Genomic DNA, 12,843 nt, shown 5'->3' with positions numbered 1-12,843 from the left:
TAGGGGTGTGGGGTGCACTGCACACTATAACTATGTTCACAGACTGGACTGGTGACAGTGAAGCTGGCGTGTAACAGTGAGGATGCTTCAGAAAGGAACAGTGGCTAAGCTGTGTGTGGTGTGGGGAGCTGAGATCAGGATAAACAGAAGTACCAAGGGGCCATGTCTGGTCAGCCATGGGTGGGACAATTCCGACATCCGAGTAGTTGTGACAAATGTAAAACAGACACTGGAGATCCAGCATGCTGAATTCACTGGAGCTGCCACCATCAAGTGCAGAGACTGCCACCACCTCTGGATACTTTCCTAGCTCCTCTATCCAACAAGACTGGGGATAGTTCTCCACCGCCACCACAAGCCGCAGGCCCCAACTGTCTTGACAAATGGGTCCTTCCTCCTGCCCCATGGAACTGAGCGTGACATTGTAAAGCTGGAAATGAGTCACAGAGTTCTTTCCTTCCTTCCCTTCCGCTCCCCTTCGCTCACAGACACCCCTCCATTCCCACCCTCTCAGCCCTCACACCCCAGCTTTTAAAACCCACAAACTGTATATAAGTGGCCAGCAACATAAATGCCCTGGTCCAGGCTGGGGGTACGGAGGAACTTGTCAAGGTCCTTAAATGTGGGGTCTGTATACAGTGGGAAACTGTCTAGGTCACAGCAGATGTCTGATCCTGTGAGCTTGCTGAGGTCAGTAGGGACCTGAGACAAGTCTGTCTGGGAGGTTATGGTTGGGGAGGGAGCGTCAGGGGACACCTTTGGAACTGACATCAGTACGTTTGTCACATACTCTACTAGTGAAGGAACTGTGTGAGTAGCAAGGGTGTGTGGGTCCCAGGTATGTCCTCATGACCACCTGAGTAGTGAGTATGGGAGGAGGCGGTGGCCTGAATGGTGCAGGGGACACTTAGAGTGTTTCTCTCCCTGGGAAGGGGAGGGGGTGGAGATGCAGGGCTGGGGGCCTGTAACTGGACAGCCTGCCTTGGCCTTTGCTTCTGCAGGATGTGATCGGGCTGTTCTTGGATTGAGCCCAGCATCACACCCTCCAGTCTGTTTCCCACAGCGAGGTCAGAGTGTCAGTTAGTGGCTGTGGTTGGAATCTGTGTCACTTTCCCAGGGGACTGCAGCAGGTAGGGAAGCTTATAGTATACCCTGAGATGCCTGCAACCACCCCATTCCCCAATCAAGCTTCCTTCATCAGAGCTCAGCTGCAGAGAAGGGTGACCAGAAATGTGGGACACAAACACCATCCAACAGGACCTTTTTCCTCCCTGCCTCGGTCTCCCACAAGTGGAAAAGCAGGACAATGGGGAGACCAGCAGTGAAGACATGTACACGAAGCATTTTGCTCCATGTACAGGAGGAGAGTTATGTGGCCCTGTCTTTTCTTTCTTTCTATTATATTCTTAACTATGTACATACAATGGCCAGAGTCACTAGGTGTCCTGCTATCATCCTGAGGTTTCAAGACACACAGGAAAACCCAAAAAGCCTACAGTGTTAAAGAATTACAGCCAGAACTTCCCTGTTTCCATCTGAGGGCCCTGTCTTCCCTCCTGACTGTAGACAGATCTTAGACAAATCTATAGCCGGACCTTACTTGCCTGGAGTCGTGGTCTGCAGGGAGCTGAGCCCAGCAGATGAGCTCTCTCATTTGACACCCCTCTCCCCTAAAGAAAGAATTCCATCAGAGTCTCCCTGGCTGAGGGCTGCGGGTCCTTGCGTTATCTCCAGGAGGTACTGACAGGCAGCCAACCCAAGCTTGAACCTGTCTATAGATGAAACGGAATTCTTAAAAACCCATGGCAGGCCTGGGGGAGGCAGAGAGGGGCTTAAGGAAGTTCTCTGGAGCCTGGCAGGGTCTGTCTGGAATGTGCAACTTCTGTCATCCATTGGTCTGAGGAAGAACACTAGAGGTCCTCTAAGGATAAAAGCTCAGAGTAACGGGGCTAGACTCCATGGACCAGAGCACAGCATCACCTTGCCCCTGGAGGCTCCCCTCCTGGGGTGGTGGCTGGGGTAAGGGCAGAAGTTGGGTCTGCCTTCTTTCACTCTTCAATGCTGGCTTCCCCATCTGTCAGTGCTCAGAAGCCTATCTTTCACCTCAGCCCCAGGGGCTGGAAGCAGGCCGACTGATGGAGCCATCCCCATCATGAACTCTGGAGGAAGTCCTCTCTGGGACTCTCTAGCCTTCCAACATGGCTGCTACCTTCTCCTGGGATTTTGCTCATGGTACCTTGGGTCCTTAGGACAAAGCCAGCCACTCAAGCATCCCTGAGTGCCAGCATTGCCAGAATAGTGGCAACTCGAGGGTCAGGTCTGAATTCTGAATTCCGGGAGTAGTCTCAGTTCAGAGAGAGCCACTCTCCCCTGCACCGTTCATCCATAAAGAGCATTTATGCCCAAGGAGCACCTCCCACCTGGGGCTGCTGCTCACACAGTAAGGCAGTGAGAGGCAGCAGCTGGAGGACAAACATGCCTGTGTGAGTCTGGCTGAGGTGCAGAGGAAGCATGGCTGGAGCGAGGTGTTAATGGCCTCCTTCCCGCCTAGCCTGAGCCAGCTCTCCCAGACTCATTCCTTCTCCCCAGAAATGCTTCTTCCTCCAGGTCCCAGCTCCCTCCACGTCCCTGGCTGCAGATCTGTCCTACTTTGACAAACATCCCACTCAGCCCTTGGGTTTATGGCTTTGCCTAGCACCTTCCTTTATGTGGTTGGGACCTGTACTGTGGTCCTGGCAGACTGGAAGATTCTGGGCTGGGAATGGGGGCTGGGTCCAGTCAGCAAACCACAAGAGGAGGTTTAGGGGAACAACATGGAGAGACACACTTGCTGGGCCAAGCTGTGTTCAAGGACAGAAGGGGGAGTTCCAAGAAGGTGCTGAGCTTGAAGGGTGGAAGGGACAGGGGACACCATTCTGGAGGGGACAACAAGTAGCAAGCAGTGAAGCTGTCATCGTGGGTTGGTTAGTTTTCTTGCTTTGAGACAGGGTCTTGCATATTCCAGGCTGGGCTGGAACTCACTATGATAGCCAAAGATGACCTTGAACTTCTGACTCTACTGCCTCCATCTCCCAAGTGCTGGGATTATAGACATGTACCACCACACCTGATTTTATTCTATGCTGAGAATCAAACCCAAGGCTTTGTACATGCTAGGCAAGTACTCTACCAACTGAATTACACATTCGGGCCTTTGGTTTGTTTTGAGATGTAATGTTTGTTAAGTCCCTACTGTCTCATGAATTCTTTATCTCATGTTCACAAAAACTTGTAAGTGGAATCAATGCCATTTTACAGATGACAATACAATACCAGAGCCCAGAGACATGAAGTAGGACATGTGTGTTGCAGACATGTAGACTGTTGAGCTGGTTGGTGGCCGAACAGGCTCTCAAGCCCAGGCAGGTGACTGAGGAAGGCACGGTGCTGGAGAAAAGCCACCACACTGTTCAGTCTTATCAGGAATTGTAAATGTTCAGATCTGGGCCTCAGACTGTTGGTTCAGTGTTCCAGAAAGGCCAACAATAAAGGCTCATCCTATTCCAGAACTCTCTGTACCCTTTGCTACCCCAGGGTCCCTGGGAGACTTGAGTGTCATAACTATCAACATCTTCAATGTTAATGTGTGCTACACAGATCTCATATGTTCAATGTCATAGAAGTTACTGAACAGAATAAACACTCTAGGGCAGGGGATGTTGCTCAGTTAGTGGGATGCTTGCCTGGTATACAGAAAGCCCTGGGTTTGGTCCCCAGTATCACATAAACCAGGCTTGGTGGTGTATGCCTGAAATCCCAGCTCTCAGGAGGTAGAAATAGGATGAGAAAAAGTTCAAGGCCAGCCTCAACTACATAGGGAGTTTAAGGCTAGCCTGGGCTTTATATGAGACAGCACCTCAAAAATAGATAGATAGATAGGTAGATAGATAGATAGATAGATAGATAGATAGATAGATAGATAGATAGACAGATAGGTAGGTAGGTAAATGCACCACCAAATGCATTACTTACTTGTCATTTGCACACAGCTTGCTTTCAGGATTCCAGTCAAGCTGCTACCCAAGGGACCAGGTCTGTCAACCATGTTTGCTATAAAAGAGGATTTTTATTTTAAGAACTCAGGAACCGCTTTGCAGACCAAGATACCAAGATATCACTTGGGCCAAGTTTCAGAGCAAGATGGGGATACAGTAGGGACAACTAGAGCACCTGAGGCTCCTTATGTATCAGGACAGTGTAGTCCTTCACTCCCAGGAAGCAACCCGGTTGTGGTGGTACAGGTGTGTAATCTCACACCAAGAAGGTAGAAGCCACACAGGCTTGAGGCCAGGCTGGACCGCAAGAAGCAGGAGAGAGGGGAGGGGTGTTCTAGCACTCAGGAAGCAGAAGCAGGAGAATTCACTTAAGTTCAAGACCAGGCTTGTCTCCCTCCATAGAGTCCCAGGCCAGTCAGGCAAACATAGCAAGACACTACCTCGAGAAGCTAGGGGAGGAGAGAGGATGGGGGGTGGGGGTTGTCTCTGTCAGGAGGTAGGAGGTGGAGGCATGGAGCACCAGAGACTAGGAGCCTGGAGATGTTGGGGACAAACTCATCCTGTCTCCCTTCAGAGCAAGGACAATTCCAGGAACGAAGCAGCCCCTGGACTCAGCTGCCATTTATCTCTTATTTCTCAGGCTTTTTAGGAGTCTAACATGGCCAGGCCAGCGTTTTCAGGTGTGCTGTAAAAGGAGTCAGCTTTGTGTGGAACCCTGGCTTGCTCTCCCTACTGTGCGCTGGACCAAAGGGTTACAACCCCAAAGGGGAAAAGCAAAGGAGGAAGCCTTCTAACCGGGGAGTGGTGGCGCACGCCTTTAATCCCACCACTTGGGAGGCAGAGGCAGGCGGATTTCTGAGTTTGAGGCCAGCCTGGTCTACAGAGTGAGTTCCAGGACAGCCAGGGCTACACAGAGAAACCCTGTCTCGAAAAACCAAAAAAAAAAAAAAAAAAAAGAGGAAGCCTTCTGAAACACTTACTTCATATCCAGTGCAGTATTTTGTATTTTCAACTTCGTTTTTTGGTTTTTATGGTTTTTTTTTTGGGGGGGGGTGCTTTATTTTTTAACCCTTGACAACCTTGTAAAGGGAATCTGAGGACTCCCATTTTTACACACATTACTCAGAAAAGTCAAAGTAATTCAAAGGTAAAGGCAGCCCCACTAACCAGTGGGGCCTGATCCTAGTAGTGGGGACCTCGCTGAGGGCGGGGCGTGAGGAGAAGATGTAGGCTTGGCAGCGGAACAACCTCCCCGCCTGCCTTTATTGTTCACAGAACCGAAAAAGTGATGATAGCTTTCCTTCCTGTCTTTAAGAAAACAACAGAATCAAAACAAACCGAGAAGGGGAACTCCCCTCCTTGCCTCCCTGCCAGAAAGAAAAGGGAACTCTCCTGCCTTGGCGACCTGTGCTACTTCATGCTGGGACAGAGGCTGCTAAGCCTGCTAAGCCAGCACACACACTAAACCCCCGGGCTGCCCTGTCCCCTGCATACCAAGTCTGGTCTTAGCTTACCTCCAAGAGAGGACACAGACACACATGAGGCGACTGAACCTCCCTGGAAAAGCTTTGTAAGGCCGGGGCCAGGAGGAAACGGAAATATATAAGTCCAAGATCTAAAAACAACAGCTCTGGAAATAACTCCCAGTTCAGGGCTCCCAGCCTCCCGCCTCATCTCTCAATGCCCAAACTACCCACACTTAATGAACTCAGAAAAGGGGAGTCACACACACACACACACACACACACACACACACACACGGCCAAGGTCCTTTCCTCCCTGTCCTGGACTTGCCTGTGTGTGCCTTGATGACCATGCCAACAAAGTCTAGAACAGCCACAGGGCCCCTGGTAATGGAAGATACCCCTTACCTTACCCAGATCTCTCCTATTTGGCTCTTTTAGTTCCAGAGAGCTTGTGGTAGCTGGTTGTCTAAATGACTGACAGCCAGAGTGATTTCTGCCCCTCTGGACAGAGGTCTGAGGCCTTAAAAGGTGGCAGTGTCACCATTACTAAGCCCATAGTGACAATGTTTTCACCATACAGGTTCATTGGGTCAGCCTCGCTTTAACAGATACTCTAAGGCCATCTGCACCCGTTGAGAGCTTTAGTTCAATTAAGGAATTTGTCTGCGGTCTGGGCTCACAGTGAGCTGGTAGCTGGGCGGATAGTTATTCTCCACTGAGGCTAATTAGTCTCAGGAAACAGTAAGTGACTAGTGCATTCCACACTCAGGCCTGGACCTGCTCCTTTTGGGAATGTCAGCTGTCTCCCAGGGCCTGAGAGAACGGCTAGCTTAGAGTGGGACCCAAAGGGAAGCTCTTGGAGGCTGGACCAGAGAGAACAGCCGAAGTGATGTTTCTTGAGATTACTGTTGTTGGACAATTGCTGCTCCTGACCGACCGCCAGCTGGCTCATTCCTGTCCCAGGCCCTGCACTTAATGTCCCTGAGTTGGTGTCAGCTGAATGAAGGGCCACTACCTGAGCTTCCCTGGCAGCGGATGGCCAGAGGTCAGAGGTCAAGGAGGGGTTGCTCTCTGAAGAGCAGGCCAGATCAGGGCTGAAGCTGGGTCCTCTGAGTCCCTGCACAATCTCTTCCTTGGCATCCCCACTGCCTGAGGCCACTGTTACCAGTCCTCACGTAATATTCAAACCTCATCTCCCTTCCTGATCTCTTATCAACGCACAGGCCAGCCCGAACCCTGCCCTCCCTCCAAAGTTTTTGCTGGTTCCCCATTTCTCAATGGATAAACTCTGGTCCTGGGGATTAAGGGTTAAAGGCTCCTTTCTTGGATAGCGATCCCGACCCCGCCCTGTGCTGGATGAGCACAGTGTTGGAGGGAGGGCAGATGCCCTGGGAGAGGTGCTTTGCATGTTGCTGCCTTCCCAAAGGCCCAGTTCCAGTCACTGTAGACACTTGTCTTTCCCTCTTCTGTCTTTCCTGAGTATCGTGATTCTAGGACCCTGCGTATCCTGGGCAAGCTGCCCTGGAAGCTGCACACCCCCTGTGTAGCTCTGACCTGGAACTTGACCAAGCTGGCTTCACACTCACAGAGATCCATCTGCCTCAGTGATGGGCTAAAGGTGTGCACCACCCACCAAGTCTGGCTTCATGGTCTTAGACAGAGTCTAAGTTTCCCAAGCTGGGCTTGAATCCTCCTGCCTCAGCTTTCCAGATACCTCAAGCCTAGCTAAGACTCAACTCTCTCTACCACTTCTAGAAAACCTCCTGCCCCTCAGGCCCCTCAGCACCCTCCCTGAACACAGGGCAGATAAGGCTGTGTCAGGTCAGGGCTCTATTGTAGACCAGTTATCTGTCCTTACAGCTGGTTCTCCAGATCCCGGGCCTCCCTAACCACCCCATCTCTGGAGTCTGACTCAGTGGCACCCCAGGAACCTGTGCATGAATGAATCAATTTGCTCTCTAGCTCCCAGTCGGTTTTCTCCGCCTTGCTGTGGCCAAGGGAACATTTTCTCCTGGGTAACTGGGAAGAAGTGGCTAGCCTATGGGTGGTGTGGGACAGGGGACCACTGGAGTGGTTTGTGGCACCTGCTATGGTCTACAATACTCACCTGGAGTATCCACATCGACTTATGAGTAGCTGCTATGCTAGGCAGTTGTACTATATTTTCATGTGGCTCTGATGGAGATCCTGGGACTACATGGAAATGCATGGGACCCTGACAATGGAAATAATAATTATTATAATTATTATTTATTATGTAACATATTTATATTATTGTTGTTGTTGTTCTATTTCTAGACACAGGTTTGAACTCGCTTTGTAAACCAGCCTGGCCTCAAACTCACACCTGCCTCTGCCTCTCCAAATGCTAGGATTAAAAGAGCACCACCACCACCCAGCTTGGAAGACTTTTAAGAAGTTGTCTGTATGGTGGGGGGAGGGGTGTATTTCACAGGTAAGGCACTTACCTGGGTTGTATAAGATCCTACATTCCATTCCCAGCACCAAATAAGTAATAAGTAAATAAATAAATACATGTATAAATAAACATAAACAAGAAGTCTGTTTCCCATTTAGGGACCATGCCAGTGACCTTTCCACGGGATCTGTCCATCTCTATGTAATCTCCAGCTGTCACCCACTGCCCCACTCAAGTCCCACCTCGACTAAAGGGGCTACAAGCACCACCCAGCAGAGACTGGGACTGGGGCCCAGGATGAATCCTGGCTAGCCACCCACCTCCAACTGTGGTGTTGGCACAGGCCACTGGGTTTCAGGTTTCAGTGTTTTCCTGTCTAGGGCACTTTCTACTATTCAATACTTTTCCTATCACAGCTAAATAACAGAAGAAGGAAATTAGTTGAACCTCCTAAAGACCAAGGGTTGGGGGTGAGGGGAGGGCAGGACAAGTGTGTGTGTGGGGGGGGACAGGCCAAGCTAGCATGGGAAAAGCTAGAGGCCGGGTTGCTGGGTACCACTCCCCCTCCCTTCCCAGGCTGACTCACACTCCCTCTCCTTCCAGGGCTGACTCACTGTTTCCCTACAAACAGCAGGCCTGCCAGGCCCCGGTTCTTTTCTTAATGACCAGCCCCGGAGCCTGCTGGATGCCATCCTGGCCTCCCAACAGCTGGGCCAGGCCCAGACAACTGAGTTATCTCTGCCTGCACCCACATCATGAGGGACAGCCGCTTGTTCCCTCCAGGGACCAAGCCCTGCACAAGCTTGAGAAGAGAGGGGCGTGGGCAAGGTAGTGTCCGGGAAGCAGCCATCTTACTGAACTCAGGCTTCTCAAAGATTGGGGTCTGAGGGGTGGTGACCAACTATGTCCCAGGCTCCCCATCTGTAAAATGTTGAAGTAATACTCCCACATCTTAGAGGTGTTTGGTAAATCAATGACTTCACCTTTATCCCTTTGCATGTGCATGTGAGCATGTGTGTGTTCAGATTAAGCCTTGTATTCTACACCTGGGCTACATCCTTGACCCTAAGGGTAACTATAACTGTTTGTTTTGATTGGTTTGGTTGGTTTTTGTTTTGTTTTGTTTTGTTTTTTGAGATGGAGGTCTCATGTGTCCCATAGAGTCCAGAATGGCCTTGACTTGCTAATCCTCCTGGTTCCACATCCCAGACTGCTGGGATTACAGAATTACACCTCCACCCCCAGTTTTAATGCTACTTATTTTTTAAAGAGCTGTATGTAAGAGTGTTACAGTTGGGGGGGGGGGGGAGGTGTGTGGGGAGCTAGTGTTAAATAAAATACACCCAGAACCCCAGGCCAGGATCAGAGGGATATTTGGCTATGGGGGTGGGGTGGAGGTGAGGGGCTCCTCCAAGTCCCAGCAGGCCCAGCTCCTTCTCTCAGCACCCCTCAGTGAGAGCATTGACCATTCCCAGCAGGACCTGCCCAGAGCCTCTAAACCCCTTTTCTCATGGAAGCTGTGTTGGGTGACCCTCTGGGGATCTAGGCGCCAGCTCCTGCTGATAACCTGCCCACCTGGGCCAGAGTCGAAGAGGCTTTGGGTTTCCATCCAGAGCTTTTGACATTTTAAAACGATGAGCCCACGGAGATGAAGTGGTGGGGGAGGGGAGCCCAGCTGCAGCGCCCACCGTACCCTAACAGTCCAGGCTCACTGTGTTCTCAAATTGCTGGAGATGTCCCTCAGCAGGAGTGCTGGCCTGGCATGGCCAAGGGCCCAGTCTAACCCCTAGGATCATCAAAAAAGGAAACAAATGAGTGGAATTCATATCTCATTTCTACAGATAGAGTTGTAGATCTGAACTGGGCTGGATGGTTCAGTCAAGTTAGCTCCCATTTTGACCCCGCACCCCTACTTCCTTGTCCATACTGAGAGAAGAATCCTTGCATTGAATGTTAGGACACAGAAGGTACCTCAGACACCGCTGAGTGGCTTGCCCTGTATGGAAACAAGTTTCTTTAGCTTCAGCAGGCTTCTCTCCCCTCCCCAAATCCTAGCCTTGTAGCTCTGTGCCTTAGCCACTCTCCCTCAGGCCTTGCACAGGTCATGCCTTGGTGTTTGTGTCCCCTTGTCTTAGCCTGACCCATTCACTGTGGCTCCAGGTCCCTCCCCACCTGCTTTGTCCTTTTGATCGAGTCTTGGGCCTGAGAGGCCTAGCTTTTCAGCCTTTCTGTATAGCTCACTTCACAGGGCCCATACTACAGAAGCTAACAACGCCCAGTTACTTACTTATTTACACCTTTTTTTTTATGGGTGTTTACCTTGCCATAACCATGCATCTGTGTACCAAATGCATGCCTGGTACCTTCAGAAACCGGAGAGAGGGCATCAGAGTCCCTGAAACTAGAATTACAGTTGTAAACTACCATAGAGGTGTTGGGAATCAAAGCCAGGTCTTCTATAAAACCAGCCAGTGTTGCTAACTGCTAAGCCATCCCTTCAGCCTTATTTTAAACTTTATTTTGGAGATAAGGTCTCACCCACTGTGTAGCCCTGACTGTTTTGAACTTGCTCTGTAGACCAGGGTAGCTTTTAAACTCCAAGAGATCTGCCTGCCTCTGCCTCTCCAGTGCTGGGATTAAAGGTGTGCACCAGTGTGGGTGGTGTGTGTGTGTGTGTGTGTGTGTATGTGTGTGTGTATGTGTGTAGGTCCCAGAGGAGCCCAGAAGGCCAGAGAGATCTGGTCCTCTGGAGCTGAAGTAACATGTGGTTGTGAACCACCCAGTGTGAAAGAAAGCCAGGAACTGTACTTAGGTTCTGTGAAAGAGCAGTAGGTGCTCTAACTACTAAGCCACCTCACCAGTCCAACAAAGGACAATCTAGGGCCCCAGAGATTAGGATGCTGTGTGGGCCTCTCTGCTGACTAGCAGTGTGAGTCATCTCAGGCAAGGAGACCCAGCAGTCCAGGCAAGGAGCTGTGAGGGTGAGGGTGGACTTGGTCAGTCACTCCTTCCCGCAGCTCACAAGAGGTCGAAACTCCTACTGGCCTTAAGCAAAGATGAATTCATTCTGTACATTCTGATAGCTCCCTCCAGCCAATGAAACCACATGCCAAGAGGGGCACAAGCCACATGCTCTTGTGCGGTGCACCCAAATCACAGCCACCTGTGACAGCTTTATGTGACCAGAGTAAGGTGGCCTTGAAGGGAAATTCCTGAGAATCCTTCCTAACCTGCCACCAATGAAGGCCAGTGCCACATCACTTCCCTGGCTCCGTTTCCTTTCTGTACAGCAGAGGGGACTGTCCCATGGCCTTCAGAGTGCCCTGGGGACAAATGAAGGGAGCAAATGTGCACACCAAGGAGGAGGAGGCTTGATGTCAGACCAGACAACTACATAGAAGCTTGCCATTTGCTGTCCTCTGGGGACTCCAATTTAGAGAGCAGGGTGCTTGCTGCTGAGTATACACATGGTGTAGAAAACGGGGTGCTTGTTGCTGAGTACACACATGATGTAGTAACTCAGAGAGGGGTGCTTGTTGCTGAGCACACACATGGTGTAGTAACTCGGAAAGTAGAGACTGCTGCCCAGAGGCTAACTCTGCTCATGCTAGCTCTACACTTGGTCTTGCGTTGGGGCTAGGATGGAGCCTGGGGGAGGGAAGCATGACAGAGATCGGGGCCTCCCAGTGTGGCCATTCCCTCAGCAGACTGTGGAGTGAAGCCTGATCTCAAGGAAGTGGTCATTCCCAATAGCAGCCATCTGAGGCCTCTACCTGAGTCACAGGGACTTGAAGACCCTAGAGCAGGTCAGGGCCACATGGGAGACAGGAGAACAATAGGAATTCTTTCCAGTCCAGGACAGCTTCTGGAAGACACAGAAAGAGGCTACTTCCTCAGACCATGGAGAGCCCACTGGACAGAGTGGAAGAAGAAATCTCCAAGGCCCAAACCCTCTGGAATAGGGGTTGGGGGCAGAGGCTCTATCTGAAGAGACAGGGAAGGTCTGGGCTACCCCAGATCAAAGCAGGCTCCCCAGTCTTTGATTCTCAAAAGAGTCCTGTAGGAGGGTGCTCCAGGAATTGGAGACCACTGGCCTTGGGGCCCAGGGAAAGTAGTGAGAGTGGTCCTCGCCAGCTCTCTTTGTATAACAGCTTGGCTCTCTAACACAGGGGCAGTCCTTAAAAAGGCCTATAGGGTTGTTAAAAGCTTCCTGGTGATGGTTTAATTGGGGGCGATTTAAAGTGTCCTCCTCAGGAAGGCTAGCCCTTCAAAGGGTACGCAGGCCTGGCTCTCCCGTCCTCAGCATCCAGCAGTCCCCCAGAGCCGGACCTGTCCCAATCTGTCCCTCCCCCGGCTCCCTGCAGACCTGGCAAGTCTGTGGACAGACCCTTTGGCCAGCCTGTCTGAGGAGATTCCGTCTTGGCCCCTGGTCCAACAGCACCATTTGTTCACACAGTTTGGCCTCGTAGCTGGGTCTTGAGGAAGAGAGGGAAGGCTGAGCTAGCCACACACAGGAATTGGGGCCATGCAAAACACCTTGGTTGTCTCCCCTTTGCTGCCCCTTCCCCTGTTCTCCTCCTCCCTCCAGCAATGTTTGGAACTTCATGGCCACTGTTGGGGGGTTCCATCTCCATGTTAGCCCTTAGCCTTCCTGACACGACATCTGCTGAGCATGCTAACTGGATGGTCTTGATGATTCAGAAGTGACCAGACGTGGACCAGACCTGTGGAGAGGGAGATAAGAGAAGACAAGGAAGCCTCGGGGTGTGAAACATGGAGTGGGGCTGTGGGGGTGGGGGGGGTTGTGAGGGGGGCTGCGGGGGCTTGTAAGGGGGGGCTGCAGGGGGCTGTGAGGGGGCTGTGAGAGGGGCTGTGAGGGGGGGCTGTGGGGGTGTGAGAGGGGCTGTGAGGGGGGCTGTGGGGG

This window comes from Grammomys surdaster, unplaced genomic scaffold (assembly GCF_004785775.1).
Source record: "Grammomys surdaster isolate TR1022 unplaced genomic scaffold, NIH_TR_1.0 149, whole genome shotgun sequence".
NCBI lineage: Eukaryota > Metazoa > Chordata > Mammalia > Rodentia > Muridae > Grammomys > Grammomys surdaster.
This window is presented reverse-complemented; position numbering follows the sequence as displayed.